Raw genomic sequence first — 27,829 nt, forward strand, 5'->3', positions numbered from 1 at the left:
AGAGGATCACACAGAGCCTGCCCTTGTTTGAGGTGCCGGGCAGGAAATGAGTAAAAGAGGAGGCCTGTAGGAGTGTGAAGAACGGAGACATCTCATGGGGTGGACTTGGCTTCTCAGCACTGAGATGAGCTGCTCCTCGCACCCCCTTCTCTGTCCCGACCAGGTACTCTAAATATCACTGGGCTGCAGCCATCTCAGGGAGGGAAATCAGCAGGTGTTCTGCTGGGACTGGGATGCTGGAAGGCATGAGGGAACTCAGGCCTCATCCTCTTGGGGTCATTTCTGTATCAGTGCTATTCTCCTCTGGAAGTTCTGCTGTGCCCTTTCTACAGCCCCAATACCACTTACCTCTTGGAGATGCCTGCTGTTGTTCTCTGAGTTGTGGGCTGTCTTGGAAACCTGTTTCAGGTCCCTGAAAGGTCGGTTCCGTGATACCTTGTGGAACTGCATCCCTTTCTACCCTTAGCTGCAGCCACACGAAACTGCTTCCTAGACATGAATACTCTCCTCTTAGGAAGGAATGCCTTCCCGGCTTCACCCACAGGTGCTGGAGCTCATCCCTCAGTGGCCAGCTGGAAAGCTGCCATCCCCTGCCCTGCAGGCAGATTCAGCTAAGATCTTACTCTAGGTTTCCATAACCTTCAACATATCATTTGTAATATCATGAAGATCTGAGCATGTGTCTCTGTTCCCTTCACTATGAGCGGAGACCATATTTTATGCAGCCTGTATCCTCCATGTTAACTGGCAAGGCTTATAAAACAACTGATAGCTGCTTAAATTTTGTTGAATTGTTGTAAACTCCCCTGCCCCTATCTGCAGTGAACCTCATCGCTGTTTCTGACAAAGCAATTGCTGTGCATTGACAAGAAAATCTGAACAAAGCCAATCCAGTCTGCAATCGGCGTTTGTGGGACAACGCAGTGGATGCATTCTACTTGTGCCACTCGTGTGTCCTGCCATGTGGGGCTGCCAGCTTCGATGGAAAAATTCTACTATGGGACTATTTAAAATACATTTTAGGATGGTGGTTCTTAGGCAGGTGTGTATTTCAGGAGATAGTTTAGTGATCAAGCCCTAGCAGTAGAGTTTGGGAACATACATGGGTTGGAGGCCCACCTCCAACACTAACCGGCTGTGTGACCCTGGGAAGATTCCTTAAATTCTACATGCATCCACTCCTTCATCTGCAAAATGGGATTATAACAGAGCCTACTACCTAGGGTTGTTATTGAAGATTACATGAGGTAATTTGCATGAATTTAGAATAGCCTCTACTTACTGCTATGTAAGTGTAAACCCCTATTGTCTCTACTGTTGTTATTACTGAATCAGAATCCCTGAGGGTATGATCTGGATGTTTCTGGTTTGGAAGAGTTGCTCAGGAGATTCCTATTTGCATGCTTGGTTCAGAACCAACTGTCTCTTGGATTGTCTGTTTCATAGATAAGGAGAAAACGTGAAGTGCAGTGGGACCTGGTTAACCAGGAAGAGCACAGGTTCCTGGGATCCAATTCTCACTGGCAAACTCATTCAGCTTGGCTTGCCATCTTCCTCCTCCTCCTACCGCTAACAGTCTTGGGTCTCACTTCCTGTCCGGGCACCAGCTCCTCTTCTTGCAGGGGCTGAAAGTGAGCAAGGAAGAGCTCCAGGGATGAAGGAGACGAGGGAAGGAAGTGTGTGTGCAATCCACCCGCCGCCTAACTAGCTACTGAGAAATAGTGAGCTGGCGGCCGTGAGAGCTCTGGGGGCTGCTGAGCCTTCCAAGGGTTTACCAAGATGGGACAAATCTAATGAGAAGAAAGTTACAGCAAAGCTTATTGAACAATAACCCATTTCTTTCATTTAGAAACAATGAAGACACATTTTTCTCACTTTCATAGCACAAGGAAGACAATATCAGTGATTTGTGCTGCCTGGTTATCCAGTCTCTTTACCAACTTGGCTTATTTGCTTGCTGCGAGATATGAACACTTAGGGCTGAATGTGGCTCTCTTCTCTCTGGTGAGTTTTTGCTTTTCCCATTTTTATTTGTATTGACTGTGAAGTCTTTCATCAGAAGGATTAAAAAAAATAAGAACATGTTCTTGAGCTAGTCACTGAGCTTATGTGTTGATCAATGGGCAGTGCTGGGGTGACTGTGAGTTCTGGGTCTGGAACACAAAAATATCTGCTGAAAGATTCCTGGGGAGGGAGAAGTCCTGATCAACAGCCTCAGGGCCAGGGTCCCCCCAGTCCTACAAGATTCAGATCCCCGACATCAATCCTAGGAAATGCTACTGCAGTCAGTAAGAAGCTTGTTGAACAAAGCACTTTCATTTGTCAATAGCTCTGTATCTTTTTGCTCAATTTATTTCACAGAAAGATATCACTTTGGTTAAAAAAAACAATGAGAAAAAAAAGCTCCAGCCACTCCAGGATGGAGCAGCTCAAGGAAATAACTTTTGAAAGTCGAGAGTTATAGGAAATTAAAAAAAAAAATCAGAGAATGTACTTCTAATGAATTCAATCACAGCAAAAGTCCATTTCTATTCCCTTGAATTCTAGACAAACAATTTCCAGTTGCAAATATCTTTCAGAAGTACTGTATGCACAAGGCTGGATATTAAGTTGCTTGACAAACATTTCAGATCAAAACTGCCTGCCTTAGAAGTGGCTGCTGGAAAAGTAATAATGTGGCTGTGGAGAGAACTGGGTTGTTTGCACACAGTTGTAGCTTATGTGTTTAACGGAGTTTTGCAGAAGGGAATTGCCTGGAAAGCAGCAGGTTTTTAAGGATGAATTTTCAACTCCGGAAGCAAGGTGGCGGGAAGTTTAGGTGAGAATAGAGGAGGGCGGCCTCTTCAGAACCTGCTTTCCCTTGAGGGTCATGGCTATAATGACTTCTTTGCTAGGACAGACTCAGCAAACAATTTGGTCCATGCTCCTGCTCCCAAACAGAATGTCAGCTCAAGCTGGCTCAGCTGGATGGCTAGTCATTCTACCCAAATCCCGAGACCCCCTCCTGGGGGCCTCATTGAAGATATTCACAACTAACATTTCTGACAAGTGTGTGTGTGCATGAGTGTGTGTGTGTGTGTGTGTGTGTGTGTGTGTGTGTGATTTTCTCAGAGAACAAATCAAGTTGAGGATATTTAGGGAAGCCTCCTCACTGGAAGCAGATGCAGTAACCCTCCACATGTCGCACTGAAGTCCTGGATCTGTCTGATCTGGGGATGTTGGTGTTTCCTGATCTCGGGACAAAGCTGTTAACATCCTAGAACCCCTGCATCTTGGACAGAAACCGTGTAGCTTCTGCTCTCCAGGACTGTTTGGTCGCACTCTTTAGGGATCACGGATGTCAGGAATCTTGTCTCTGAGCAACCTCAGCACCACAGCCAAGGAAAGGGGTTGAGCTTTCCTCTGCCCAGACTGCTTTTTCCTCCCCCATAGTCTGACCGGCTGCCCACGCTTGGGGAGCTTCCCCAGGGGGAGAAGAGCCTTGTCAACTGGTAGCGTGGAAGCCTTTCCTCCTACTCTTCCTCATTAGTTTCCTCCCAACTCCCCAGGAGGACAGAAGGATCCCTTCTTGGGTTTTCATTATGGCTAAGAATCAGCCAGCAATGTGCCATTTGCAGTCTCAAATCTATAAAGAGCCTTTGGCAGGCCATTCATTTTTTTAAATTTAATTCCCCCAGGTGACTCACCTGGGTTTTTAATAACTTTCCGCTCCATTTTAAACCCCCTAGCCCTGAGAGTGCTGCTAAAAATCTATTCCTGTGCACATCAGGTTGTTGTAGAGTTAAAGAAAGGTTTTCCCTTCCCTTCTTGCCCATGGTTGAGGTTATGTACACCAAAAGCCAGAGCACCTAGGATGAAGTGGGGGTGAGGGTGGGGCAGTTGCCAGGGATATCTTGAGGTTTTATTCACATGTTAGGATTTTCCATCTCTCCTCCTGGCAAAAAGATTTCTGGTACCGAGCCACGTAGAGAATTTTTCATCACCCCAACTTGTAGGCTCTTTGTTCTTTTACTTCTCCTACATGGCCACGTGGATCTTTCTCTTGTTTGTTTTGGCAGAATTTTCCTTTTTTGATGACTAGGGGAAGTTGATAGACCTATTATACAGATGAAAGTAAAAGGAGCTTCTAGATCTAGTGTCCTGACCCTGAGGCAAGCTCTCCCCCAGGTGATTTCAGACACTTATGTGGTCTTTCCCCTCCTCAGGGCCTTGACTCTACTTTAGCTTTTAGATCTTGGGCCACCTCCTCTGAAACCTTCCCCTCTTGAACCCCATCTTATTTATTTATTTTAAAGATTTTATTTATTTATTCATGAGAGACAGAGAGAGAGAGAGAGAGAGAGAGGCAGAGATAAAAGCATAGGGAGAAGCAGGCTCCCTGCAGGGAGCCTGATGTGGGACTCTATCCCAGGATCCCAGGATCACGACCTGAGCTGAAGGCAGACGCTCAACCACTGAGCCACCCAGGCGCCCCTGACTCCCATCTGGTTTTAACCCACTACCATATTCTCTCATCTTTCCATATCTTTAGTTAATTCTTGTATTAGCTATGTGTATCTAAGGACTCCTCTCTTAACTGTGGATGGTGAGATTTTTAACTCCTGGTTTGGAATTAATCCATCTTTTCTAGCATATGACTATAGGTCTCAGCAGCATACACTGAATACTTGCAAGCTCCGTGGTTGACTCATTCAACCCCTCCTGTGACTCAGACTACACAGCCAGCAAGTCAACTTTGGAGGACTCCAGGGCTCAGCTGTGGGCTTTCCGTTCTTCTCCACTTAATTTTTTTCTTCCCAAGGTAACAGCATGAAATCCCCAGGTTTTATACACCATTAATATATAAATGGTTTTTAAAATTATAAATCCAGCATGCACCTGTCCTCTGAGTTCCAAATTTGTATACTTAACTGCCATTTTGAATCTTTTTGGAGAGCTTTAATAGGTATTGAAAACTGTAACATGTCCAAAGTGACTTCTCACCTCCACCCTCCACCCCAGTCTTTGGCGTGTTGGTATATTTCAGTACCATTCATTCAACTGCTCAAGTCTCATATTTAAAAGTGTGTCTTGATTCCTCCCTTTCCTTCTCCCACCACATTCAACATGTCAGCAAGTCCTATTGGCTCTTGATCCAGGATGCATCTAGAATCTGTTCACTTCTCTCTGCTGCCAACATCCCACTTCAAACCACCAACTCTTGTGTGGGCCCTTGTGCTGGTTTTCCTAACTGATCTTTCTGTTCCTTTTCTTGCTCCCTGAAATTTCATGTCTTGCACAGCAGGTACAGTGATCTTTTAAAAACAAAATGGTATTTGACCAAATTCAATGTCCATTCACAATAAAAGCTATAAAAACCTAGGGATAAAAGAGACTATCATAATTTTAACAAAAGGAAAATAAGAAAAACCTGGAGCTCATATTACACTTGATAGTGAAAGACTGAATGCTTCTATCTATTCACCACTTCTATTCAACTTTGCATTGAAAGTCCTTGCTAGTGCAATAAGACAAGTAAAAGAAAAAAGTATACAGTTGAGAAGGAAGAGATACATTGCCTTTATTTACAGAGGACACAATTGTCTTTGTTTAAAACCCCAAGGAATTTATAAAAAATATCCTGGAGTTAATAAGGAAGCATAGCAAGTTGCAGACTACAAGGTGAAAATACGAAAGTTAATTGCTTTCAATGGGAAGTCAGAATCATGGCATGCTGCCTACTTTGGCTCACTCCTGAAAACTACAGTTTAACTCTTATGGCATGTAATCCACAGTTGAATGGCAGGAAATAAAATTTATACCTTTAATGAAAACAAAAAAAGTGCCGCTTAACTATATACTGGCAACAAACTCTACAAATTTGAAATGAAAACAACAGCAACTCATAATAGCAAAGAATGAGAGAGAAAGAAAGAAGGAAAAAAAATAAAGAAAAAGAAAAACAGACAGGTTTAGGGATAAACCTAACAAAATAGGTACAAGATCTTTATGTGGAAAACTACAAAACTGATGAAAGAAATAAAAGAAGATCTAAATAATAAAGAGGCATTCCATGTTTGTGGATTGGAAGATTCAGTATTATTAAGATGTCAATTCTTCCCAACTTAATCTATAAATTCAAACCATTCTAATAAAAATCCCAGTAAGCTATTTTGTAGATAGAGGCGAACTGAACATAAAATGTATATCAAAAGGCAAAGGACTGAGAACAGCCACCACAACACTAAGAAAGACGAACAAAGCTAGAAGACTCACATTACTCTATTTCTAGACTTACTATAAAGCTGAGGTAATCAAGACAGCATAGTGTTGGTAAAAGAATAGACAAATAGATGGGTGGAAAGAATAGACAAAATAGACCCACACAATTATATTCAACTGATTTTTTCACAAAGGCATAACGACAATTCAACAAAGAAAGGACAGTCTTGTCAACAAATAGTGCTCGAACAACTGGCCATCTTTATACAAAAAAAGAACCTAGACACAGGTCTTACATCCTACATAAAAATGAACTCAAAATGGGACAGACACCTAATGTAAAATATGAAACTGTAAAGCTTTTAGTAGAAAATATAGCGGGAAATCCATGTGACTTTGGGTTTCGTGATGAGTTTTTAGACACAACACCAAAGCAAGATCTATTAAGCAAACAAACAAAAAGGGTAATTTAGATTTTATTAAAGTTAAAAATTTTTGCTTTGCTAAAGATATCCTTAAGAGATTGAAAAGACCTATCACTGATTGGGAGAACATATTGGGAAATCACATATCGGATAAAGAACGTGTACCCAAAATATATAAAAACCTCTTAAAGCTTATTGGTAAGAAAACAAACAGCCCAATTAAAAAGATGGGCAAAAGATCTGAACAGACTTCAGTAAAGAATACATACAGATGGCAAGTAAGCATATGAAAAGATACTCAGTATCATCTGCCATTATGGAAATGCAAATTAAAAATACAATGAGATACTCTACACACTCATTGGAATGGTTACAATTGAAAAAGCTGACCACACCATGCAAAGACGTAGAGCAACAGGAACTCTCATTCGCTGGTGGACATGCAAAATGGCGCAGCCACTTTGGAAGATGGTCCAGAAGTTTCTTACAAAGCTAAATATACTTTTACCATAGGATCAAGTAATTTCACTTCTAGGTCTTTACCCAACGGATTTGAAAACTTCTCTGCACACAAAAACACGTGAATGCCTATAGCAACTTTATTCATAACCATCAAAAACTGGAACCAACCAAAATGTCCTCCAATAAATGAATAGATGAACAAACTTGGGTAAATCAATCTAATGGAATACCATTTGGTGATACAAGACAATGAGCTACCAGGCCACAATATGGAAGAGTCTTAGATACATACTGCTAAGTGGAAAAAGCCAGTCTGAAAAATCTATAAACAATAGGATTTCATTTATATGGCCCTGGAGAAGGCAAATCTATAGAGAAAGGAAATAGATAAGTGGTACGAAGGGCTTGGGTAGGGAAGAGAGTTGAATAGATGAATGACAGGGAATTTGTTTTTCAAGGCAGTGGAACTATTCTGTATGATACTGTAATGGCGGTGTGGTATAATAACAAATATATAAATATTTATAAATATATAAATAAATAAATAAATAAATAAATAAATAAATAAATAAATATATATATCTTTATCCTTGGTTCCAGGCACAAAGCTAGGAGGACACAAAGATAATAAAAACATCCCCAAGAATACCTAGGGAATTTGCTGTTTAGTTAGATAACTGGTACAGTATTTCTTTTCTTATATTTATAGCAATGAGTTCCTTCCTTACTTGTCACCTGACCAAATTAATAAACCGCTTGACTAATGGGCTAAGCAACTAACTCACTCCCTGTCTTATGTTTGAATTGTCTTGTGTTAACCTTTTCTTAAGTCTGAAAAAAAATTTTTAGTCGATTTTTAGTAATCTTCCCTTCATCAAGTTATAGAACGTAGAATATATAATAAAGAGGATTGGGTATCCTCCTCTTCTGGGCCTTGTCACTCTCTGGGAACAGCATTAAAGAAAAAAGGTCCCCCTGTGTAGAGCTGGAGCTGGGAAGGAGAAATGCAGCCGAGGGCTCGAACAGCCAAGGAGAAGATCTGGACAATGGGTATTCGGTTGTGTTCAGCTAACCTGGACGGGCACACCTGCAAAGATGTGCAGGGAAGGAGATGACCCAGACAAATGAAGTTCAAGGAAACAAGGCCATATTTGGCTCAGAAGGGCAGAGAGAGAAGTTGGTCAGCGAGAGAGCTGTGCTGCGTGTGCAGAATCTGAGCCAGTCCCATCTGTTATCTGGTCCGGACAGGCGGATTGCGGGCAGAGTTTGGGCTCAGGCAGGCAGCACCGGGAGGGAAATTTATGAATAGACCTTTAACTCTGGTCACTCTGTAGCCCGGCAGCTCTGGAAATTAGATCCAGATGGATAGTATTTTGATAGCTTCTCCTGACCAAGGAATTTATGTTAATTCTTGGGACCCAAGGGGAAAAGGGAGGCATCTAAAGGCAAAGAATTCATAATTGCTTCTTAATATGTTTCCAAAATTCATCTGTGTTTTCACTCGTTGCCACAGTCGGGGCTGGCACAGGGACTGGAGAAGGAAAAACGAAGAGGAGCCCAGGGCCTCACTCATCACACATGTGCCTTATATGAGATTCCTGGAGCAGAACAGCGAGGACTTTTTGGAATAGTCTCCTAACCCAGGAACAATTCTAGGTTGGGGTCTGTAGGCTTTTCCTCTGCTGGGAAATTTATCAAACCTTGCTCTGCTCATAGAAGCATTTAAAGAAGCTCTAAACACCAGGACAGATTTTTCTCCTTCCCTATTTAATTTTTTTCACTAGTCAACAACGGGAAGGGTTGAGGGATACCGAGCTTAGTTTATACCAGTAGGGCTCATCTATTTGAAGGCTTCTCTGAGAATGCAGCTAACTTTTGGTCATGATTCTGCCATTAATTGTGTGTTCTTGGGTGAACCCCTTAACTCTTTCTGGATCTCCATGTCCTCACCCACTGATGGAGAGGTGTGCATGGCAGGACGTGTAAGACCCAATCTTCAGTGCTTGCCGGGTCTGCCCTGGAAATGGTCTGGCTCTGGTGGAATGTTACAGAAAAAAAAAGGGGGGCAACTATTTTCTGAGCAATATATTTTTTTAAAGATTTCATTTTACTTGTTTGACATAAAAAGAGAGAAGGCACAAGCAGGGCGAGCAGCAGGCAGCAGGAGAGGGAGAAGCAGGTTCTCGTTGAGCAGAGGAGCCTGATGTGGGGCTCCATCCTAGGACCCCAGGATCATGACCTGAGCTGAAGGCAGATGCTTAGTTGACTGAGCCATCCAGGTCTCCCATTTCTGAGCAATATTTTGGGAATTGAAAGACTCTATCTTCATGTGAGATTTATCCCCAGTTTATATCTTGGGTGGAGGTGGGGGATTTCACAGGCAGACTAAGTAGTCTCTGCCCAGGATTTCACAGCCTTTACAAGTACTCACTGAGCATCTACTACGTGCCAGGCCCTGTGCTAGAAAGTCCTGATTCCATAATGAGGTGTCTGGACAATGCAGTGGCACCAAGGACAGGTTCAGATTGTCAACAGTAAAGAGGAGGGCGGGTGCTCAGTGTATTCAGTGAGGTAGAGCTCCCAACAGTCTGCCCCTTTGCTCTCAGAACCCGGACGCTATGGCTTAGAATCTATCTTCTTTCCTCATCCCAGACAAGAAACCATCCCCAAATACTGACATTACCCAAGCCCTTGTACTTTTGGGGTCCCACAAAAGGGAAATATTCTTTTTATTTTTCTTTCAAATTTTGCAGCAAGGGCATTCCAAGAGGCTAGCGGGGAAGGATGGCAGGGGCTTTGCTTGGGGGCGAAGAATTTGAACTTCTGTTTAAGCGACCGTCACAGTCCATAGATTCTTTTTTTTTTTTTAAAGATTTTATTTATTTATGAGAGAGAGAGAGAGAGAGAGGCAGAGACACAGGCAGAGGGAGAAGCAGGCCCCATGCAGGGAGCCCGACGTGGGACTCGATCCTGGGTCTCCAGGATCGCGCCCTGGGCTGAAGGCGGCGCCAAACCGCTAAGCCACCCAGGCTGCCCCCAGTCCATAGATTCTAAGAAACTGATTTGCTTTTTCTGAACCTTCCCTCTAGTTCCACAGCCATGAAATCATGTTATTCTTGTTTATACCATTGGGTGGCTTGTGGAGATGCCAGAGTGAGTTTTATTTCTATCTGAAAAAAAAAAAAAAAAAAAAAAGTAGGGAATGGTTTTAAGTGCTGCACACGGTATGTTAACCACAAAACACACATAGGGGTCTACCTTGGGTCAAGAGGCTTTATTGGGTCATTTCCAAGTTCAGTGTTTATGGACGGCCCTCACCTCCAGGCTTGCTGTCTGCCCACTCCAGCTGGCCCCTTAGATCCTCTGAGGGAATGACACCAGCACCACCCCTCTCCTGCTGATTTCATTTATCTCTTAAACACACCATCCCAGTTTTGGGGCCTTTATCTACACACTAGTCTCATATAATCAAGTCCAACTGAGCCAATGATCTGACCTTTTATGTTTCCAGCTACTGTTCATGTCTTTAGAAATGGATTTCTGCTAGTCCACAGCACTCAGCATGTTTGACCTAATGGGCTGGGCCTTCCTTGCTTTGCTCTGTGATTATACACTTGGCATATCACTAATTATGGCTCAATTCTATATTTTAAAAGCCCACAATTTTGGACTGAGGCTTCAGTGAAAAACATTTAGCATTGGCTTACGTCTGCTTTCACATGGGGGCGAAGGATGGAGTAGGGTTTGTGGGGGGAGACACGTTTTGCTATCATAAGATTGAAGCCTGCAGGCAGCGGTACTTGACAATTTTTCTCTTGTTGGGGGTGGTGGGGACAAAGAGGTCACTCACCAGCATGTGGTGGGGGGCATCCCGATGCCTACTGTCTGCCTTTGTCACTCCCAGGAACAAAGAGCCTGCTTGCTGGCTGACTGGGAGCTGGTCATGGTGGAGGCAGGAAGTAAAAAGAGATGAGCACACGGGGTCAGTTCATGAAAGGTTTAGTAAGCCATGCATAGGAGTTTGAACTTTATTCTGTAGGCAACGGGAAGCCATTTGAAGTGGGGGAAATGATCCCTCCAGCAGCTGTATGGGTAATGGATTAGTGAGGAGAGCTTTGCAGCCTGGAGGCCACAGCAGTAATCCAAGCAGAGAAGAGGAAGAGAGTTAGCAGGCTGAAGAGAACACACTTGTTGACCAAGAGACAGGAGACGGAGGTGCTGGCGATGACTCTGTGCTTTTAGTCTGAGAAACTGAATGCACCATGAGGTTAACACATGGGGTGAGGAATGCATAGGATAAGGAAGTAGGAGAAAGGGAGACCATGATGAGTATGGTTTGGGGCACACTGGGTTTGAGATGGCTCTCTAGTAAGAGCTGATGGCTTTGTTTTATATATATAAGATCTTATTTATTTATTCATGAGACACGCACACACAGAGGTAGAGACACAGGCAGAGGGAGGAGCAAGCTCCCTGCGGGAAGCCCGATGTGGGACTCGATCCCTGGACCCTGGGATCATGACCTGAGCCAAAGGCAGACACTTAACCGCTGAGCCACCCGGGCATCCCTGGCTTTATTATTTTTTAAAATAGCTGCATTGAGATATAGTCCTCATACCATACAATTCATCCATTTAAAATGTACAACTCTGCAGGTTTTGTGTATTCACAGATTTGTAGAATCACCACCACTGTCAATTTTAGAACATTTTCACCATCTCCCTGAAAAATGCTACTCTGTTTAGCTATTATCTTTCTATTCTTTTAATTAATTAATTAAAAAGATTTTATTTATTTGTTTTAGAGAGAGCATGAGTGGGGGGAGAGGCAGAGGGAGACGGAAAATCTCAAGCAGACTCCACGCTGAGCATAGAGCCCACTGTGGAGCTTGATCCCAGGAGCCTCAGATCATGACTTGAGCCAAGATCAAGAGTCAGATGCTTCACCAACTGAGCCACCCTGGAACCCCTTTCCTATCCTTTTAGACTTAGCCTCCACCCCTGTGTCCACAGCCCAGGCAGCCGCTATTCTACTTTCTGATTCTGTAGCCTTCCTCATTCTGGACATTTATATGAACGGAACCAAACAATATGTGGTTTACTATAATTTTTACAGATTTCACCATCCCATCTGATAACTTAATCTTCACTCTGGAGGAAGGTTATAGATATTAAGCACAGTGCTGAGAGCTTTTCTATGATCTCACTTAGTTCTTTCCACCTCTCTGGAAGGTAGACTTATCAACTCCATTTTACAGAGGAGAGAACCGAGGTTAACGAGATTAACTGCTTGGCCAAAGGCCCCCAGACAGTGAGCAGTAGTGTCAGATTGGCACTCAGCCTAGTGCTGTAGGAGGACAGAGTGGGAGACAGAAGACAAGCACCCCACAGCAGCCTGCACAAGTGGGCTCTCCCCTGCCTGGTCCCATGGAAGCTGCTGGATCAGAGCAGCAGGAGGATTCTAACAACAATTGGATGGTTACCCAGGGGTTGGAGTGAACTCCCCTCTTTTACTGCTTCTCCCTGACAGGGAGGGAGTGGTAGGAACCCTGGTGCCCTGGGAATATTCCGGACCAGATGACTCAGGCTGTTGTCACCACCAAGCCCTTGTCTTTCTTCGGCCTCGGTTGCCAGGCCCTGGGACACAGCTAGACACCCCATCTGCACGCTCCAGCTTCGTGGAGCTTCAGAATCAGAGCTCTGCTACACCCACCGCAGGGAACTTATCATCTCATTATAAGGGATAAGGCATATTTTTTCAGTATGGTTATATGTGGTAATGAAGCATGCAGAAAACCACACAAGATAGATGGCAGCTTTCACTAGTGAAGCCGAAAACTTGGTTAACTTAATAGTCTATTTATTACATTCACTCTCTGAGCTTACAGCACCTGATTAATATCTCCCATCTTCCCCCTTGCTAGACAATTAAAACTAGTAATGTGTGATTGCACAGGCTGACGCCAGCACGGATGGACATGGGTTCTGAGGCTAAGAGAATAAGTAGAGAAGGACTTTTCTTCCTGGGTCAGAGTGGTGGAGTCAGATCCCTTGAAGCTTATATGAGAACTGCTTCTAAGGAAGTAAATGAACTCAAGTAAATGAACTTCTAAGGAAGTAAAAGAAAAGGAGCCTGGTGCCCTTCCCCTGGTCTTACCCATCCTTGTGCTCCTGGCAGGAGAGTGGCAAAACCTGCTCGGAGAGTGCATATCTAAGGAGGTGGCCATGTACCCTTGAATCAGCAGAAAGATGTCTGGGCCTAACCTCACCTACTGAGACAAGGTGTGACAGCTGAATTAGATGATACGAATGATAGAGCTACTCAAAAGCCACTCCCAACTTCCTCTTCCCTACCAAGTTCTTTTTTCTTAATAAATTAATTTTTTATTGGTGTTCAATTTACCAACATACAGAATAACACCCATTGCTCATCCCGTCAAGTGCCCCCCTCAGTGCCCATCACCCATTCACCCCCACCCTCCGCCCCCTCCCCTTCCACCACCCCTAGTTCGTTTCCCCGTGTTAGGAGTCTTTCCCTACCAAGTTCTGAGCAATGAGATAGGAGAAATCTGCTAAGGGATTTTTAGCAAAGATATTTTGCTTTCTTAAAAAATGGAAAGGCTTGCTCTGAGAGTTTGCTGGTGCTTCTTCCTCCTTCTTCCTGAACTGAATGTGGATGTGATGCTTGGAAATTTTGGCAGCCACCTTGTAAGTATGAGGATGAAAAGGTAGCATGTGAATGTTGCTAATGGAAGAGGCAGTGCATGTTTGGAGTTTGGGGGTTATATGAGAAATCTCTGTATCTTACACTTTAATTTTCTTTTGTGATTCTAAAACTGCTCTAAAAATAAGGTTTATTAAAAAAATATAATGTCTTTAGAAAAAAATAGAGGAAGTGACAGGCCATGGATGGTACAATATGAAATAGAAGGAGACTGGGCTCTGGATTACATTACTCAGCTGGTAGATCAACTGTGAGACCATCTACCTCTGGACTTTTTGTTAAGCAAACAATATATGTCCCTATGGTTTAAGCCATAGTCCGAAGGGCATTATGTTCCTTTTAGTTGAAAAACATTCCTAAATAATATAAATGACTCTTATTGAGACCCATGTGGATGTCTTTGCTAAGTGCTTTATGTTCATTTTGAAGCTTTACAACATCCCTTCAAAGCAGGTGTTATTATTACCTCCATTTTGTAAATGAGCACACTTGGCTTTATGTGCAATAAGGTCACACAGCCAGGAGATAGCAGAGGCTGGATTTATACCCGAGTTAGCGCTATTAACTGTTGGACAGTTGACTCTTGAACGTCACAGGTTTGAACTGCGTGGGTCCACTTATACATGGATTGTTCTTATTGTTTGTTCTTTTTTTTTTTAAAGATTAAAAAAATATTTATTTGTGAGAGACACACAGAGATTGGCAGAGACACAGGCAGAGGGAGAAGCAGACTCCTCCCAGGGATCCTGAAGTGGGACTCAATTCCCCAGACTCTGGGATCATAACCTGAGCCAAAGGCAGATACTTGACCACTGAGCCACCCAGGCATCTCTCCCTATACATGGATTATTTCAGTACAGCAATATAAATGTATTTTCTTTTATGATTTTCTTAATAACATCTTCCTTTTCTAGATTACTCTACTCTAAGAATACAGTGTATAATACATATACCATACAAAATACATGTTAATTGACTGGGTTATTAGTAAGGCTTCTGACTGATAGTAGGCTACTAGTAGTTAAGTTTTAGGGGAGTCAAAAGTAATACACAGATTTTCAACTGCGGGGTGGGGGGTTGGCGTGCCTAACCCCTCCATCGTTGTTTAATAGTCAACTGTACTGTGTAACCTCACAGATCGTTCGCCTGAGTGCACCAGTGTGCATAGAAATGAGCATTGCTTAGAGTCTGGCTGATGTAATAGCACTGAGCATAAATCAAAGAATTGGTCCACCTGACCTACTGAAATGAGGTGTACTTCAGGCTAACGGGTGATGTGACCTGTCCCAACCTACCACAAAGAGTCTAAGCAAGCCACATTTATTTACAGGCTGAAATGAACATATCCTGCCCCAGCCAATGAGACAGTAGGAGAGTAACACAGATGCAAGGAGAAAAACGCCCAGAGCAGCCCTCGAGATGCCCAGGGAGCCTGTGGAGCCCATCAGAGCCCACCTAGCGGGTTGCGAGTACAGAGCAAGAAGCAGCTCCTTCCATGGCATGAGCACTGAGGAAGATTGAGATGGCTTTGCAAACTGGGTCTGGTTCTCCCAGACACAATTCCATTGCCTCTCTTACTTTGGAGGAAACAATCCAAGTTTGCAATTGTTCTTTGACAAGAATTTCCCTGAAAAATGCATGAATTCCTTGAGACTGTTCCCAATTCCCTGAGGTGCCTACGACTCCAATGCCGGCTGTGTAGCAGATGCTCAGTGAAAATCTGCTGCCTTTGTGACCACTCAGGGTGATAGAAAAAAAATGTTCTCTTAATGAATAAGATTCATCCTTCTATTCCCCAACGAAAAGGCAAAACACAGGCTGCTCTCTTGGTAACATGTGTCAACCAATGATACTTAGCCTGCTAGGGACCACTTATCGATCCTTTCCTGTTAGCCTACTATGCATCAGCTCTTCTAGTAGATCTATATATACAGAGCCAGCAGCCAATGGAGGGTGTTGGCCACACAGCTAATTGTCTCCCCCTAACAGCCATCAGACCATTATTCAGCAGTAGGTAAAGTTTTCCCCTCCCTCCTACCACCTCTAGGGCAGAAAGTGTCTAGAGAGGGGAAACAAATCCAAATAAACATATGCAAGATCTGGGGTTTAAACATCCCGTGCAGATTAACTTATCTGCAGTAATTGCCTTAACTAGGGGATTTTTAATGCTTTTCAAAGTTTCTTAGAGGAGGGAAAAATATGCAGAATGAGTCTTATAGCAGCCAACAGAGGAGATACTCAGAGCAAAAAAAAAAAAAAAAAAAAAAAAGGGTATCAACCATAAGAAGCCCATAGCTAGGAAATTTTAAGGCACTGATTCTAGGGGATTTAATAAGAATGTAATTTGTATAATTAACCATTCATCAATGTCAATTTCATTAAATGAATGCCAGAAATATTACCTTCAGCAGCACGACCTAACAGGATTGGAATATATTATATGAAAAATGAACACTTAGTGGTTCCCCCCTCGCTCTGTCTGTCACAGCAAGATTTGCAAGGCTGAGAAATAATTTAAAGGGTAGTAAATGAAATCGGCTAAGGCAAATGTGTGCATTTTGGTAACTAACCTCCGTCATGATGTATGAGAGTTCATGTCAAAACGTTTCCCTGCAGCAATGACTAAAGGGACTTGTAGCTCCCTCCTAGGTGGTAAAATGTGAGAAATGATGTCAGGAGCTTTCCAAAGATACCCCCTTGTCCCCAGCTTGGATACGGCTTCCTCTTTCTCCAGACTGACTCTCTAGGGTCCAGGCCCAAAAATCGTGGGGTTTTGCATTCAGAATTTGCAGACATTTCCTAACACCTTCAAGAGTAGCCTTGGCCTTTTTTTTTTTTTTTTTTTAATTAATTTATTTATTTATTTTTATGATAGTCACAGAGAGAGAGAGAGAGAGAGAGAGAGAGGCAGAGACACAGGCAGAGGGAGAAGCAGGCTCCATGCACCGGGAGCCCGATGTGGGATTCGATCCCGGGTCTCCAGGATCGCGCCCTGGGCCAAAGGCAGGCGCCAAACTGCTGCGCCACCCAGGGATCCCAGGCCTTTCTTATCTGCCCAGGAAAGTTATGATTGATGCCTAGCAGAAGGAACTCATTCTGAGTTTTATTCATGTTATTCTATAGTCATCAGGGGAACGTAGGGCTTGAGGTAGGTGGGCTGATGAAATATTAGTAAATAGGACTTATTTTCAAGGTAGCTCATGAGGGAGGCAGTTTATGGGGATTTCTTCATTTCAGTTCACCATGGGAAAAGTGGAGAACCGAGGGGGGCAATAACTTGCTTACGTGTGTGCCCACAGAAATGTATGTGCACGTGCACACACATACACACACTCCTGATCAGCCATATAACTTGGAGGTCAAAGCTTGAGCTTTGCAAATTATTGTCACCGGAATTCTCTTGGTGCCTCACACACAGTAGGTGCTCAATCGACATTTGTTTATTGGGTTTCTTTTAGTGTTAATCCCACTTACATTCTCTTCTGTTTCAGGGCCCTGCAAAGCTAATAATATTGGATCAGTATTCCTGAGGAATCTGCCTTTCAGAATCCTGGGTCCTGAGAGACAAGAAATACGTTGCAAGCAAATCAAATGTACCTTAAAAAAATGAAATCATGCAACAGAAAGGTTTTTCAGAAGGTTTTTTTCTTATACATTAGATTTCAAACGTCATACAACCTGGTAGGAAGAAAGAAAATATTAGTTTGGGAATCAGGAGATCAGATGTCGAGATGGGACTAAATCTTCACAGTCATTTCTGGATTTAAAGCTATGTGTTATCTATTATTTGATGCAAAGCAGTAAAATATTCCTCCCTCCTATAACCATAGGAAAAGTAATCTGTAGGACCTGTATGAAAGAAGAGTAGGTATGGAGTGGGTGCCGAATTATGTGCATTAGGCCTGTGGGTCCTTAGGACTCAAAATCTTGTAGTCTATTCCTGAAGCCTTCCTTGAACATCTTCTCTCCTAACCAGCCCCACAGTCACTCTCTCTTCTTTCTAGCCCAGAATGGGTGACAATGAGAGGGTACTGCATCCTCTCTGAATTACACTGTCTTCATCTGTAAAATGGGATCATAATATTCCCTCCTAGGGCTGCCACCAAGATGAAAAGAAATGGGCATGAGGCCCCTTTTCCACAGATGAGCAATCATCTTTGAGTAGTGAGCTCCTTGGTCAGCCTTCTCAGAGGGGATAGGAAATCCGGTCAATGATTCAGTCTAAGATGCTATGAAGCTACTATGTTACCCTTTAGTGGTATTGGTATTTCAAGAAAATACTGCAGGAAGGATTAATGTTTAAGATTATAAAAAAAGATGAACTCATGATATAATTTCAGATACTTTTCTATGAGATATTTTTAGAGATAAGAATCTATGTCAAGCCCTTCAGTCTATATTGTATGGGTACTATGATGCAAACTTCCTGACCTCAACACTGGGACAGATGGTGTGACAAGAGTTCTTAGGAGCTACTTCCAAGGGCATAAACTGGATCCGGGATGTGGAAATGGGATTCTGAAGCATGGGAATGTTTGAAAAGTGTGATGGTTTGTAAATAAGTGGAACAGACTATGTGACATCATGAGAGTCTCCTCCAGATAGCTGTGATCCACAAGGGGAAACACTTCTGAGTCTCACTTGGAGCTATGGGTTTGGAGAATCCAGTGCTTTTTACTTACAGGATCTCTGACTTTGGGTAGGTCACTGGACCTCTCAAGCCTCTGTCCGTTCTCTGAAAAATGGTAAGACCAGTGGTTCCCATCTTAAAGAGGCTCGGGAAGACAACACGTAATGCTCTTTGCACCTTGCCTGACACGCAGTCAGTGTTCGAACGTTAGTGATTAGCTAGGGTCTCAGCTGCAGAGCACAAGGACCACAGAGACCTCAGGAATGTGGGTCTGAAGCACAGGAGCTGAAAATAAGTATGCTGATATCAGCCCCTTTTCCATTCTGTCTGCAAGCAGTGAAAGTAGCCAATTAGGCTCCATTCAGCGCGACGGGCAGCCTCCTTTCTCTCAGGAGGTAAACTTGCTTACAGAGTAGAAACAAGATGTATTCTTGAAACACAGGCCAGGCCCCGGACAAGTGGGTCAATCATCAGTCTGTTGGGAGCAGGAGGTGATTGCTGCCTGGCCCCTTGCAGGAGCTGCGGAGGGCTGAGGCCTGGGGGTGTGGGTCTGGGTCTTTGGGCCTCTGGGTCTCCCTTCTGAGGGCAGGTCCTGTGGAACAGCTCGGTTGTTGACAGCCCAGGGCTGAGTTGAACCTCACGCCTGGTCAGTGGGCCGCCTTCTTGGGAGAGCTGCTGAGAGCCCGGGAACAGGACACACATGCAGGCTGGAGGGGAGGGAGGGGCTGCAGGGCCCACTGATGTGGCCACTATGCCCACCTCTGCCACTGCCCAGCTATGGGGCCCCTGAGCCTGAGGACCTAATTCCCTTCTTCAAAAGGTGGAAAGGGACTAGATTAGGGGCTTCAGAGTGGCTGCTTTGAGAACTCTCTTCACAAACTAGGTCTAAACAAAGAACTGTTACATAAAACAGTGAAAGCAAGACTGGTTAAGCCAGCCTCCCCCGCCAGCCTCCCTCCCCCACTGCTGTGGTTCTAAGGCACTTCCATGAAACCTCAGGGCTCTGAGGAACATTGGAGAAACCATCAGTGTAAATTGTATCCATTATTGTATGACTTCATCTGACTAGTTGTGTCCTTTCATTATTTTGATGAATATTCCTGTGAGATAATAGAAATAGAAAACATATTGGTCTATGCCCTCAGTTCCTGGCACAGCAACTCCCCAGAGCTCTTAAAACCCTCATAATTTCGTTAAGTGATAAGAGTGTCTTCTGTTCTAATGAGGAGGCTCTGGGTGGGCTCCTGGATGGGGGCTAGTCCCTGGGAAGGTCAAGCCATGGTCAAGCCCATGGCTAGTCCCTGGGAAGGCTGAAGCTTGATCTTTCCATCCACCCCAGCAGGTGATGCACCCCAACTCCATAGGCACAGAACCTTCTGTGCTTGGGACCCTCCTAGACTTTGCTCCACTCATCCAGCTTTCATCTATACCCTTTATCATGTCCATTAATAAACAGGTAAACCTAAGAAAGCATTTCCCTGAGTTTGGTGAGCCATTCTAGCAAATTAATAGAACGCAAGGAGGGGTTCGTGGGGACCTCTGATTTATAACCACATGAGAGAGAGTTGTGGGTAACCTGGGGACCTGCTGCTTGTGATTGGCATCTGAAGTGGGGCAGTCTCATGGGACCCAGTCCTTAACCTGCGGAATCTGAAGCTGTCTCCAGGTAGATAGTGTCAGAATTGAGTTGGAGCATAGGACAGATCGTTGGTGGTGTGGGAGACCCCCTCCTTGCCACACATTGGAATTGGGTCTAGAACTCTTTAATCCAGGCAAGTCTCACTTGGCTCACAAGACGATCCAGTTCAAAGTACACATTTTAGAATTAAATTCATGTGCTCGCTTCGGCAGCAAATATACTAAAATTAGAATTAAATTCATTTCTTTGGGTTGGTCTCCTCTTTTGTTTACATTTCCCAAGCAGGCATTTATGATGCCAGATTGACTTATAGTTATCTTGGTAGGAACTGAAGCTTGTAAAGGCCACCTAATCACTTTGCTTTGATATTCATTAGTCACTTACACCTATGAAGAATGGAAAGATACAGCAGGTTATGTGTGTGTGTACAGGAGCACGTGGGTATGTGCGTGGTGTGGGTACTGGGCCCAGGGCGGACGGACCCTTGGGAAGATGGAGAGGCTGCTGGTCCAGGTCACCAATGGTCTTCAGCAGGGCAGGTTTCTTTGCCTTTAACCTTACAACCATCCTCCCACCCCATTTCTTCTTCTCCTTTCCTCCTCCTCCTTTCTTCTAATGTTGAAGCAGTATTAGACAGTTTCCCTGCAGATATTGAGATGGTAAGAGATGTTGGCAGAGATGCCAAGAGGAAGGGCACAGTAAATCTCTTCAAGGAGCTCCCAGCCCACTGCGGGAGTGAGACCTGGAAGCAAGCCTGGTGCAGTAAGGAGGCTGCAGGGGACCCTGAGAGCAGAATGAGCGTCCAGCTCCACACTGGGGAGTGAAGAGCAGGGTGGTGGGTACACAACCAAACACAGAACTCCTCTCTCAGGCCCAGCACGGTGTGGATTTTGTGCAGAACTTCTCAAAGGAGATCTGGGGGGAGGAACTCCATGGGAAGGACATGGGGTAGCAGTTGCCTTGCCAAAGAAAGGCTCTCCCAGGCACTGCTGCACTCTACCTCTACCTCCGCACAAACAGATGAGACAGGTTCATGAAGGGGTCTGCCCCTGCTGCATAATAATAGCAACAATAATTAATAATCTGTACTTAATGAGATTAGATTAATAATTATTTTAATGATGACGTGTCTTCCTCCTCCCTTCTCCTTGCCAGGGCAGGCTTGGCGCTTCTCAGGATTACAGTCATAATGGTAACAGATAAACCTTAATTAAAACATTCCAAAATACAAAGGCTGAATTAAAATGCTGTGACATGTTATTTCCATCTCATTTTGATCTCTTGCTTATGACGGTGAATGTTTCCCCACTGTTAGCAGCATCGTGGCTGTTCAGAGCCATTGCCCACACATCATTCAGTTTCCAGAGCCACTCTACACCCCTCAGGATGGGATGACGAGCTCACTGGAGTCAGAGGCTACTGGAGCCTCTTCCTTCATGCTGGCTCTTCACAGAGCAGCTTGTACCCGATGAGTGCTAAATCCAGTTCCCACAGGAAAGCCTCAGTCATTTGGTGCCACTCCATCTCTACCTCCCTTCTATGTGATAGCTCATTCTCAAGCCTTCTAGACCTCAGGGAAAGGTTCTCTGCTCTGGCTCTGTGGGCACTATCCCAGCAGTTGGAGTAAAGCCCACCTCAGGCACCCCCGATTCCATGAACTTCTCCTTTCCCTCTGCATTCCTCCTCACTTTGAGCTTCTCCCTCACAACCCATCTATCTGCTCTTGTTTTCTGACTCATGTTCATGCCTAGAGGCAGCTTTCTGCATACTGTGTAGCTTCTCCAAGGTCATCTCGGGACTTCTTTCAGGGTCTAGCATTCTTTCATTAATTCATCCATGTATTTGTTTATTAGTAATCACTTATGGACCATTCTAGGCATTGTGCTTGGAGCAGGGCTACAGAGACAAGACATCAGCTTACTCTCATGAACCTTGCCAACCAACAGAATGGAAGGCGTACAGACAAAGGGAGTCCTGTGTGCTGAGAGTTTGTGGGAAACCGTGCTGGTTGCTATGACAACAGTGGGGTGGTGGGTCATTGAAGAAAGAGGAGCGTGGGTGAGGGACAGTTTCCTGGGCTTGTGACCCTAAGCTAAATTTTGAGAGATAAGTACGAGCTATCATGGAGATGATAATAGCAGAATGGTCACATCGACAAAAGGAAGCACTGCATTCAAAAGCATGAAGGCCCAATAGGGCTTAGCATTCCTGGAGTTGTAAGTCACGAGTGTGTCTGGCTATTGGAGTCAAGGGCACAAGTGGCAAAGGACGAAGCTGCAGATGTAGTGAGAGCATGTCAGACTTCAGGACATGCCCAAGAGGGCTCAAGTTCATGAATGGGTACGTGCAAGGAGCATGCCACAGAAAGGGAGCTGATTAATTTATATGGCATTACCTCAAACATTTGCTGGGCCTTGCTTCGTGCTAGGCAATGAGCTAGCCATTATTCTCTCTCCTAGCTTTCTTGCCAAAGCTAATTGACAGTTTCCCTGATTTAGGTGCCATATTTAATAATAATAAAAAATCCCATTCAGACTGGCAGAGAGAGGAAAGAAGGCTCACTGCCTCCCAAACATAACAGCCCCCAATTCACCTGGCCCAGAGCTATTTTTAAAATATTTTAATTTTTGAACTATTACACCTTAGAAACAAGGTGATCCCACACAGTGAAAGTTTTTGTGTGGGAAAACCACAAGAATACAGACCAAGGCCTCTAGGAATTCCTCCAACCCTTTGGAATTGCCAGTTCTGGAGACAATATGGTGGTGGAGGTACTGGGGGTGGTGGTGGTGGTGAGTGGGTGGAGGATACAAACTTGTCTATTAGCTCCAAGCAGACTTTACAATTTATCAGAACATTCTCCTGCTACCATCTCTTACATGTTCACTTTTCTGCATTTTTTTCATTTCTTAATTCAACAAATTCACATTGTTCCTACATGTGAGGCATTGTTTTGGAGATATGAAGAAGATATGAAGAAGAATTCCACAAGGCCTCTCTATTCCCAGGAGGCTCATAGTCTAGTGAAAAAGTCCATGGATAATGGGGGCAGAGGGAGAAGCAGGGTAATCACTGGGTGAGCAGGACTTTAAGGAGACCTAGTCTTGAGCCACAGATGCCACCGATGGCAAAGGAGAATCCCTCCTACTTACCCAAAAAGAAAAAAAAAATCTAATAAAATAAAGTAAAGGGCTCAATGCCTATAAAAGGTAACCTGGGCACTAGTTAGATTTGGGAGATAAATAATTATATTTATGAAAATGTCAAGGGGAAGGAGATGCATTAGTTTTTTGAGAACAACTCCTGCCTCTGCTAGTATGTCAATACCAAGAAACCTAAAATAATTTGGGCTTTAAAGATGGATGTAGCTGGAGAGCTCAGCAGGATTGCCAGCACTGTAAATTAGTAACGGGGAGACCATTCTTCTCCCTGCTGTCCGGTTTCCACTGTCTGACTAGCTCCTCACGAAGCTCTGGCCACAGTCAGATGATCTCAACGAGTGCACTCAATAACCTTCATTTTCCATTTAGAACATGATTGCATGCATGCTGTACAGAAGAGATATTGATTGCAAATACATTGTTGACTGGAAGATATGCCTCCGTGGAAATGTTGGGGAAGGAGGCGGTAAGGGAAATAAAATTAAAAACCCAGTGAGAAAAACCCATGGCCTCCGGTTGGAAACTGCTCAAATATTTGAAGCTAGCAATGTTTTGGTTGCCTTTTTCTTTCTTTCTTTTGCTTTTTTTTTTTTTTCTGGGGGTTCTAAATGTCAATATTGCATTTACAGCTGAACAAACTAAAATCATAACAAATATAATAAAAGGAGAGAGTAAACCTCAGCTTTCTTCAGAGGATGATTGGCATTTTGAGGCCTAGATTGGCTGGGCCTTTAGCTTGGCTGCATCAGCTCATAATTAAACAATACAGGAAGGAAGTGTTGTTACTTGCTTTCAATACAGTGCCAGTTTTCGGTAAGGAGGACGGTGTGTATTTTATGAAGCTCTCTTGCTGTCCCAGTTTCCTATAAGGAAGGAAATGTGTGTATTTTATAAGCTCTGTTCTTGTCTCCGCCAGTGCCAAAAGACCACAAGATGACATGGTGGCTGTCACAAGAAATTTCTGCTTAAGAACATCGAATGCTAACTACCCAGAACTCTCTAGGCCCCAAACAAGAGTGGGAAGATGATGAAGAAAGAAATAAAAGCCAAAAAAAAAAAAAAAAAAAGTTTGGACAGGGGAATTTTTTTTTTTTTTTTCTGTTTACAGTCTTGTGTTTGTTTGGCTGGCTATAAAGAAGCTATGTAGAAGTGGTGTGTGCGTGCGTGCGTGTGTGTGTGTGTGTGAGAGAGAGAGAATGAGTTGTAATGATGTATTGGGGATGAAGCGCCCTAGCTTCACCAGGTGAATAAACTGATCGGGGATCTTGCTGGAAATGTCAACAACCCGTGACTCGCTGTTTTAGCGGCTGGAAAGCATCCTGGAACAGTTAAGATGATTTTCAAATGAGCCAGACTGTTCTGCCGGCGGCCTCTGAGATGAACATGTGGTGCAGGTTTTGCTTGGTCTAGATGTGGGGGGAATGGGTCACCTGGAGGATGACCCACATCAGCCAGCCTTGCACGTTGCACACAGGAATCCAGGAGCCCCGCACGGGTGACATGTGCTTTAACAACCGCCCCCCCCCCCCCCCCCCGCAGTGTGTGGGCGCTGGAGAGCCCGAGCTGGGCCACGCCAGCTCCTCCAAGCTCCAAAGAGGATGTCTCCTCTGTTCTGAAGGAGAAGCCTTCAGACTCTCTAGCTGCCTGTCTTGTCACCCAGCTCCGTCTTACCTTGACACTCCCCAGGGTAGACATGTCTAATTATCCCATCCCGACCCAGCTGGGAGATTGGAAAGGATGTCTTGTTAGCCAGTTCTTCTGGTAGCTTCCATCGCAAGGGTCCAGCTTTTAGTTACAGCTCTGCTTCCAGTCAGTGCAACTAGCTAGCTGTCTGCCTGTCACTTTCCTGTGGCTGCCTGGGTCTCAGCGGAGGATATCCTGGGACTGACAGGTTAGCACCGAAGGCATAATCTGCGATTCAGATTTCACACGGCTGCACGGGGAATAGGTACCCCTGACAGGTAAGTGAATAAATATGGGAAGACACTTGCTATTAACCGCAAATGGCAAGCAAGGTGTTAGGAAGCTGGCTAGTGACATGGAAGCAGGGGCAGGAGAGCAGACTCTCATTTCACTCTCTTTACCTCTGTCCCTCCATGCTGTCCTGGAGCACCTTGGACCCTCCTCCAAGTCCCTCCCGAGGCATGGGGGGACGCCTGGTAAGGAAGCCATGGCTGCACCCCAGAGTGGAGCCCCGTGGCTTCCGTGGCGTTGCAGCCTATGTTGAAGATTATTGGCAGCTAGTGCTTGTTGCCTTTAATTCATTTATTTGCTGACCTCTGATGGTCCTTCTCCTTACTCTTCGCCAGAAACACACATCCAGGCAGGGAAAGTCCTTCAAAGCCTAAATATTTAACCATTTCTTTGGCTCCATGGCATGTTAGAAAGAAATTAGTTCTTTTTTTTTAAAAAAATTATTTATTTATTCATGAGAGACTCAGAGAGAGAGAAGCAGGGTTCCTGCAGGAAGCCCAGTGTGGAACTCGATCCCAGGATCTCGGGATCACCACCTGAGCTGAAGCCAGATGCTCAACCACTGAGCCACCCACATGTCCCAGAAATTAGTTCTATAGAGAGGATGGTGATGATGATGATGATTATTATTTTTTGATGATCATTATTATTATCTTTTTTTTGTCATTAGTCTGAGAGCAGTTTTAGAGCAAGAGAAATGGTCTCTCTTTCCTTGGTGCATGAAGAGTGAGGTAAAGATTCCCTACCTTCCCTGGGGATACTCTGGAAGGTTGCCGATGGGGAAAGTGTTAAGTAGTTCTCTTTGGGAAGGACGATAATTTCAGACCTTAATTTATAGGTTTTTCAAAGGCATGAGTGTCCCTAGGCAACCATGTGTGAGAGTATCTTGGCTTTGAGCTTTTGTACCTGTGAACACTTCTTCTGGACTCAGATGAATTCTCTAGCTGGCAAGGGAGAAAGTAGCAGGTTTTTCTGACTCATCTCTGAACTAGCTAAAGACAAGGCCTTAGAAAGTTGTGTCTACACTAAGGAAAGTTTCCATTGATGTGAGAAAACTCCACGCTATAACTAGCTGCTGGTATGGATCCAAACACATCTTTATAGTTAACAGTAATAACCAGGAGGATTTTCTGTGAATGCCTGTCATTTCTTTTGCCCATTTTCTTTTGAGTGAGTTGTCCTCTTTTTGTCTATATTCTTCACACTAAATCTTTGTCAGCTATGTGTGTGGCAAATAACTCGCCTCGCTTTGTAACTTGTTTTTCACTTTCTTCGCAGTGTCTTGATGAACAGAAGTTCTCAACTTGATTAAAGAAACACATATGGCCAATAAACATATGAAGGGGTGTTCAGCCTCATTAATGATCAGGGAAATGCATATCAAGGGCAAATGAGATACCATCCTCACCCATTTGACTGTCAGAAATTAAGAAGTTCGACAATATCAAGTGTTGGTAGAGTGTGGATCTACAGAACCTTTTGCACATTGCTGGTGGGAGTGTGAAATTGTGCAGTCACTTTGGGAACAGTTTGGCATCATCTTGTGAAGTTGAACATTCAAATACCTTACAACCCAGTGATCTTGCTCTTAGAAAAAATATGCAAGAGCAGCTTATGCACATGTCCATCAGAAGATATGGATGAAAATGTGCACAACAGCACTATTCATAAACTGCAAAACCCTAGAAACCATACAAATGTATTCTGACAGGAGAATGGATAAATGTATTGTGGTGTGGGTAATATAATACAATAATAAACCTCAGTCAGAACGAATGAGCAATTGCTACGTGCAACAATATGGATTAGTCTTGGTAATAGAATTTGAGTAAAAAAAAAGCAAGCCCCAAGATAATAAATATTGCACGTTACCCTTTATATAAAGTTAAAATCAATCCAGACCAAAATATTATTTTTTAAAAGAAAATATGTAGCTATAATAAAACTTCATTTGAAAAAAAAAAGAAAAGAAAAGCAAGGCAATAACGAATATAAGATTCAAGATAGCACTTAGTTACTTCGGGCAGAGGAAGATAGGAGATCCAATACAGGGTGAGATCAATACTTTAGTTTTCTTGTTTGTTGATGATTGAAAGGACATTTCTGAAAGTATTTAAAAAATACATAAATGCAACCACAAAAACAAAACAAAAGAAGAACCAATTTAAAATATACGCAAACAACTTAAATATTTCTCCAATATCCAAATAGTTAACCAGCATGTGAAAAGCTGCTCAACATCACTAATTATCGGAGAAATGCAAATCAAAACATAACGAGTTATCACCTCACACTCATTAGGATGGCTACTATTAAAAAAAATCAGAAAATACAAGTGTTGGCAAGGATGTGGAGAAATCAGAAATCTTGGACACTGTTAGTGGGAATGTAAAATGGTGCAGCTGCTATGGAAAGCAATATGGAGTTCCCATAAAAGATTAAAAATAGAACTACCATATGATTCAACAATCCTACTTCTGGGTATTTATCCAAAACATCTGAAAGTAGGGGCACAGCACATTCATAGCAGCAGTATTCACAACAGCCAAGAGGTGGAGATACCCCAAATGTCCACCTATAGATGAATGAATAGACAAATGTGGGAGATACATAC

The 27,829-nt window shown here is 43.7% G+C and overlaps 1 protein-coding gene and 1 long non-coding RNA gene across 8 annotated transcripts in view; one reads left to right on the forward strand and one right to left on the reverse strand.

Moving 5' to 3' along the window:
* Positions 1–27,326, forward strand: LOC144305973 (uncharacterized). 3 transcript variants are annotated; one of them, XR_013373002.1, is made up of 3 exons: positions 1–163; positions 1,850–2,004; positions 26,494–27,326. It is a non-coding gene; the product is annotated as an uncharacterized LOC144305973 (long non-coding RNA). The 3 variants fall into 3 exon arrangements; XR_013373008.1 differs by having other exon boundaries at positions 1,884–2,004; XR_013373012.1 differs by lacking the exon at positions 26,494–27,326 and adding an exon at positions 15,142–16,360.
* Positions 1–27,829, reverse strand: part of KIRREL3 (kirre like nephrin family adhesion molecule 3) — a 539,444-nt gene that overhangs the window by 219,906 nt on the left and 291,709 nt on the right. The window lies entirely within an intron of this gene.

This window comes from Canis aureus, chromosome 3 (assembly GCF_053574225.1).
Source record: "Canis aureus isolate CA01 chromosome 3, VMU_Caureus_v.1.0, whole genome shotgun sequence".
NCBI lineage: Eukaryota > Metazoa > Chordata > Mammalia > Carnivora > Canidae > Canis > Canis aureus.